The following is a 7,720-nucleotide window of genomic DNA, read 5'->3' as shown; positions in this document are numbered from 1 at the left end:
AAAGTAATTAGGTTTAGTCTCAAAACTCAATAACTGACACATTTCAAATTCAAACGTTCCCACAATTGGAATAAAAGTTTTTGGTGGGAAAACAAAATCAAACTAGTATCATATCCAGGGTAAACCACATCAACCAGAGGATGGGTTTCTAACAACTGAACTTCTTCCTGGATATTATTAGGTTCGGGAAAACGCGTATGAAGATAATCTTGTAAAATGGTTGAGGTACATATGTCAAGTCCCAAGTGAGGAACCTTTCTAAGAGTTAAACCACATGGAGAATGATGATCACCCCCAAACTTAGAGTTTTCAGTGTCTCTATAAAGACTAGTCACAACTTCCCTAATTTCTAGGTCATCAGATTCCTGAAAATGGTCAATTGATTCTTCTAAGTCAGGTTCATCCTCACTCATCTCTATGAGTTCATTTTCTTCTAAGAGTAGAGTTTCTAAATTTCTAGACTCGAAAACAATATTCTCGGGATAAACTAGTTCCTCTAAACCATCATTGGCTTCGTAATCAAAAGGAAATACAACTTCGTCTAAAACGGTATTATCTCTAGTCAAATCCCCGTCCTTTTGAATAGGTGGATAATATTTAAAATTATCGGGATTTGAACCAGAAATATCATTATCATTATCAAGCTCAATAGGAGTAACAAATTCCTGATCACCATGCTTAAATACTTCATATTCTTCATCAACATTATCCACATCATACTCATCATTATCATAACATGGAAATGGCTGAACCTCATCTATACAAGGAGTGTCACAAATTCTAACCTCGATATCTTGATTATGCAAATAACTATCCTCATTTTCAAGAGTATTATTGGATATACTATATTGGAAATTCAAGTCATTTCGAGTAATACTTTCGTTCGTATCTAACTCAAGTCTACGTGTCGACTCAACTATCATCTCAAGGGTCTCTTTTAAAGAAAGCTCCCTAAGTGTTGGATCTAAGTTTTCACTTAACCTATTGAGGATATCTTCCAAAGAAGATTCAGTCGTTGCTGCAGTTCTTTCGTCCATAACTACATTGTTCACCTCATCTAATTTGTATGTCGATTCAGCTAACTTACGTGATGACTCAGCTAAATTCCTGAGAGACTCTTCTAGAGAAGGAATAGGAACTGAAGGATCATAAAAATGACTACTTTTCAATAGTTTGATTGTATCCTCTAAAGACGAAGAACTAGTATTATAATCTTCTTGCTCGTATGACCAATGCGTGTGTGGATAGTAATTGGGCTCACCATGGTATGACCCAAAACCTTGAAAAGGTTGGCGTGCCCAACCACTATTCACACTATGATCATAAAAAGAGTAATGTCCATGTTGTTCAGTTGGATAATTATTGTATTGGCTATACCAGTTCGACATCCTAACTGCAAGGGAATTCTAAACAAACACAAAGAAGGCTGACTCGACCACAACAAGCCTATTTTATCTATCAAACAAAAAGCATGATGGCTCCCTTAGATTGTTTCTAGACCAGCTTTTATTCTTTCGAAATGGAATTCTTTACAATCTGAGAAAACCTCTCTGGAATCAACCCGAGTTAAAGTAAGTTGAATAGAGACGAGGGAAGCTCAGTAGAGCTTTGATACGCAAGGTCTCACCGGAATTTCAAGGCGGCGTATTCAACTCACAGTAACCATCATGAACTTCAAAGTATGCTCAAAAGAGTAACCAGTATTTTTCGGATGACTTTCCTAATAAGCTCGTTACCCTATCGGTCTCGTTCTAGTCCAAATTTTAAGGCTTAGGTTCGCGTAGGTTACGTGTTCCTAAGGCGGGCAAGAAGGAAACGGTGATGAAATACGAGTTCTTATCTTGATTTGGCCAGACCTTTCCCTTTACTAGAAAATTAAATCCGATTTCAAGTCCTCAACATATATGCATACAAAATCATCCAGTAAACCCGCTGACAGGGGATTCGCGGGTGTTTAGAATTCATACCTCTCGTTCCAAACGGGGGATGAACCGTTGAAGTCGAATCGGGCCACCGACTCCAACGTCAGTGTACGAACCCGAGGGGCCGAGGCGATATCGTAATCGCCGTCCTTCCCTGTGCAGTTTATATTTAAAATAACCCTTCCTTAGGGTTTTAAAAATAAAGTCCAACGTTCAATGTCCAAAAGAAAAGAAAAGAAATGTCCAAAAATAAAATATTACAAAAGTAAAAACCTTAATTACAGTTTCTAAAAAAATAAAAATAAAATTATTTACAAAATCTTCTTCTTCACTCCTTTTGGATTTCTCTTTTCTTTCCTTTTTGGGCTTTTCCTTTCTTTTCAGCACTTTCTCTTTTTCTTTTAGCTTAGCTCGAAATCTGAAAGCAAACAAAAACATCAAAAAGCGTAAAAAAGAACAAATAAAATAAAACCTATAAACAAATCCGCATCGGCGGCGCCAAAATGATCGTATTTTTGATAGTGGCAAATAGAGTTCTCGTTCACTCGGACTTAGTTGAGATTGATTCTAGGCTTAAATATAAAAATAAGAAATTATATACAAAATATGTCATGGGATGAAGAATTCACTGGGACTCAGGATTTCATTTTTTTTCATATTCAAGTGGTTCAGAAATTAATCCTAGGCAATTATAGCTCCAAACACAAGAAATATTAACTTTATTCTTTGCCAAAATAGATTTCGTAAAACATCAATTGTAAATTACAAGCATAGTGTATCAAAAGCACCTAAGACTAAGCATACACTATCAAACAAGATAACAATTGATTAATAGAAATCATAAATCATTTATAATCGGTGCAAAAAGTAAATAAGGAATTAATTAAATTTACCACATGATGAAATTCAACTTCGTCCGTCGTCCCAGCGATGGGGTCTAGCTCATCATGCTGAAAACCCTCTCAAAGAATTTATTTATGCTCAAAAATGGTTTACAAATGATGAAAAGGGGAGAAATGATGAAAAGCCGGGTTTGTAACAATTATGCCTGTTACAAACTAACTGTTACAAAGAACGATACAACTAATGTGTCACTGTAGCATGAACGATTGTCTACAGGCGTCTTATGGTCTTCGTGTTCATCAATGGCAGCAGCAGCAGCAGGTTTCTCAAACTTGATTTCTCTCCATTCTGTTCTTCCCCCTAACGCTCCATCCCCTTATCTGACTCCAAACTCAGCTATAAATACACTAGAGGACCATCAATCTCTCGAGTAAATAGCAGAAAATATCGTATTAAAGTTTAGGAGATTTTATTCTCCTTTCCTCTATTATACACGTCTGAGTTGTCCGAAACTTTTCAAACTCTCTCTGGATTGGATAGAAACAAATTTTAAGAGAATATATCTTCTTAAATCCCACGTAATATGCTCTTATAACTCAAGCGTAATCCGAGAATATTTGTTACCCTGTTTAACGCAACAACCATTCATGGGCAGATTTTATTCCTTGTTTTCCTTCCAAAAACACGTCCTGCGACCTATTGATTAAGTGACAACATAATCACAGTATAATATCCAAAAATCTCCCAGAAATCTTTCCCAAAATCTCGTGCAGTGGTGATGAAATATTTCCCGCCGAAAAATGATTTTCAAATGAAGAAGAAAGGGGTGCCCCCTATCCAGAGTAGGGGGCTTTAACAGCAGGAGTGCCCTGGGGTGGCCCTTATCCAAAATGCGGGTGCCTTTAGTACTTTTCCGGGGGTGCCCCGAGCAACTTTTCGAGCCGAATTTTCCAAAAATGTTTATTTCCCAGAAATACCTACAAACACATAAAATACCATAATAAGTACGAAATCGAGTACCAACAATACAGAACATTGAGGACAAATTAGACACAAAAATGTGTTTATCACATGCCACACGCACCAATTAGGGTTTCGACATGCTAAACCCTAATTTGGGCAAAGTTTCTACGCCAACCAAAGCCAAATAATGTTTCACTGAGCATTGGGATTGATGTGGCATGTGGGTTCAACACCACGACCCCAAACCCTAGTATTGGCCATGTCGCCAAACCCTAACCTTGGCCACGACGCCAAACCTTGGTTTTGGCCATGCTACAACGTCATCGGCACGCCGCTATGCCACGGCTACTAGCATGACGCTATGCCACGTCTACGCCATTGGCATGCCGCTATGCCACGACCACGCCATTGGCATGCCGCTATGCCATGACTCCACCAGGCGCCACTATGCCAATGGCGCCACTTCGCTATACAACAATATGCAGCCATAATCAATGGACATCCTTGCTCATGAGATGCAGTCTCAGCCATCCAAGTTTGCCACCGAACTGGCAGACTTGTGACAAGTTTCAGGTGACCAGCTGCCTAAATCTAATGGCCATGGCTATGCCAGGAGACAATTGCACCGTGCCACTGGCATGCACGAGCCATGCCAGCCATGCCACATTGCCACTGGCGTATACCAAAACGCCACCGCTCCATTATCAGGCGCCAACACAAGGTAACCATAATCAACGGCTACCCTCCTTCATGAGATTCAATCTCAGCAATCCAAGTTTGCCACCGACCTGACAGACTTGTGGCAAGTTTCAGGCGACCAGCTGCCTAAATCTAGTGGCCATGGCTACGTCAGGCAACACTTGCACCGTGCCACTGGCATGCACCAGCCATGCCACATTGCCACTGGCGTATACCAAAACGCCACCGCGCCATTATCAGGCGCCAACACAAGGTAACCATAATCAACGGCTACCCTCCTTCATGAGATTCAATCTCAGCCATCCAAGTTTGCCACCGACCTGACAGACTTGTGGCAAGTTTCAGGCGACCAGCTGCCTAAATCTAGTGGCCATGGCTACGTCAGGCAACACTTGCACCGTGCCACTGGCATGCACCAGCCATGCCACATTTCCACTGGCGTATACCAAAACGCCACCGCGCCATTATCAGGCGCCAACACAAGGTAACCATAATCAACGGCTACCCTCCTTCATGAGATGCGATCTCAGCCATCGAAGTTCGCCACCAAACTGACAAACCTGTGGCAAGTTTTAGGCAACCAGCCAAAACGAGCCTAATAGCATTACATGTTATTTTCCTGCGATAAGTCCCTTGACTTAGACTTGACACATGTACCGAAGTGCTGCATGTTTTCCACAAAACACACTCGAGACATCAAACGTGTCACAAACTGGGGGATGTTCATCAGGGTATTGGTCTGACGGTTTACAGCGTGCGGCGTGCAATGCGCCCGTTACAAGAAATTGTCATGAAGCGGGACAATTAGTGGTGGTGAAAAGTAACGGTGTAAAAAAATTTATTTCCTTCATCATGGAAGCATAATGTCTGACGGTTACACGAATTCATTTCCTTCATCATGGAAGCATAACGTGTGACGGTTACACGTTACCCTTTTCTTCCACCACTCAATCGTTTCCACTTCCTACGAGACCAGGGTACGTTTCAATATGACTTGTATAAATAGGCTTCACCTATTTTCACCAAACAACAAGTTTTGGTGGGCAACAACACAATATCTAGAAATCACATGGTAGCTTTCCATTCTGCTATCCATTTCTACCTTCAGATACAAGTCATAAACAACCACACCTTTAGAATCAATGATTCTGGTCTCGATACTCTCTTCGCTTCCCTCTCTAAGACCAACCCTTCTCCTTCACTTTGTGACCGAAGCAAGCCTGGAACGACCATTTCTTGGTTTAGGCAAGGATTGTACAGATTGATCTCTCGAATCAAAAGTACTCCCCTGCAGTGCATTATTTACGGTCTAACCTATTTTGGTTCCCATGCAATTCCATCCAACCTATTTTGGTTCCCATGACGATGTAGTCCCTTCTGATCACATCTGCTTCCAAGAACTGTTGCTTCTCGTTTGTCGATACCAGCCAGAGCTTTACCATAGCAACAACCACTACAAAGGTAATCCATACTTCTCCATATTTTAGTTTCACGTGGAAGAAGTAATAGAGTCGCCAGTAGGGATGCAAGATGATATATTTATCATGGTCAACTCACCGACCATACAAGATGGAAACATGTAAACCACACTTGGGACTGAGGCTCTACACGGGATCCCTTCACTGTCAAACCTTAGAAGACACGGTCAACCAAAAAGTCATGGCCACGACAAGGTCATCCACCCTTCAAAGGTGTAACGTAAGAATATCATCACCTCTCTGTCTAGAAGGCGCCTGCAACACTTTACGAGGCCTTGGCGGATCCCAAACCTACTCAGAGAAAGCAACTTCAGTAACCAAAGAGAAGTGTGACTGGGGACTGCTCATCACGGTCCATCCCCGACAACAATCAAGCATTCATGAGATAACTCCATGGACGCGGCTGAAACATTTTTCTTGAAGATACAGAGAGAGTCACAATTAACGACATAACTCTCTCGCTTCTACCTCTTCATTATCCAGAATGTTTCGTCCATGTGATATTCCAAGCATCCCGGCATCACATCCATGGGAGTATGATAAGATATCAAATCCCATAGGCGTGTATTCAAGGTGACGCAATTAAATTAGGCTACAATTGGGGACTGAAGCCTCCTTCATGTTTAGAAGCTTAAACGCAGTCACCACCTTACCAGTGAATGCAGCAGAAGCACATTTTCCACGAGAAAATAGGCTCAGGATAATTACACATGGGGAATACCATAATGGGATGCCTTCACTGCCCTCAACCAGGTTATTTCCGATTTCAACATCGTCACTGTTGAAGTTTTACGAGACGCAATAATTTCTCAACATGAAGCCGTACACGTGCATCAAAAACCCCAAAATCACGCCACATAGATACGTTCACATATCCATCCACGCCATCGGATCTAACAGAAGTATAACTGGGGACTGCACACCGCATCCCATTCCATACAATAATCCAAGATTCAGAAGATGGTTCAAAGGATGTTGCTTGGAATGAATTCCTGGTAGAAGCACATCGACAAAGGAGAGCCTCTCAACTCATCTATTTCGCGTCCAATGGTTCCAGAAGATTTTGACCAACAACGCAACCACAATCTCCAAGATTAGCCCTGACATGATCATTGCTGAGCATATATTTCATCCATCCATCCCAAGAGTGTAATGGAGTTTGGTAAATTTTAAAATCCATTGGAGAGGTTAGATACTCATTATTATGGAGCTAGAACCTTAGTACACATTCTGGAGAAGATCGATGGTATTGTTGGGTGGCTACATGCGAGAGCAACTACCTTGAGTTCTCCTGGCTCGCCTTGCTGCTGATTATAACTATTGGAGATTGTTTTGTTGCCATTAATGCTCGCTCTACCACCGCTAACAAACGACGAAGAGGAGCCAGACGCTGCAGACGAAAGCACAGAGCCGGACGAGCAACAAAAAACATAAGAGGGTCGATACCCCTTTTCATACGAACAAAGTTCTAAGGTTTGAATAGAAGAAGGATTCCCCATTGCTCCATGAACGAAAATAGATGACTGGGCGCACCACACTCATGCTTCATAGCCAAACAAGACGTGTGCTAATATCTACGCTCCGTGGCTCCAACACTCCGTGGTCAAGCCAGCGCCAACGTCCCGAGCGCCAGCATCAATAGTCTGTGGCCAAAGTTGCAGCGCCATCATCAAGTGTTATGTGGCCAAAGTTGCAACGCCATTTCCACCATTCCACGGAATGAAGCCAATTTTCACCATTCCACGGAATGAATCCAGTATCCACCATTCTACGGACTGAAGCCAGTTTCTACCATTCTATGGACTAAAGCCAGTT

The sequence above is a fragment of the Papaver somniferum genome, unplaced genomic scaffold (genome assembly GCF_003573695.1).
Source record: "Papaver somniferum cultivar HN1 unplaced genomic scaffold, ASM357369v1 unplaced-scaffold_137, whole genome shotgun sequence".
In the NCBI taxonomy this organism is placed as follows: Eukaryota; Viridiplantae; Streptophyta; class Magnoliopsida; order Ranunculales; family Papaveraceae; genus Papaver; species Papaver somniferum.
Note: the sequence above shows the minus strand (reverse complement) of the source record.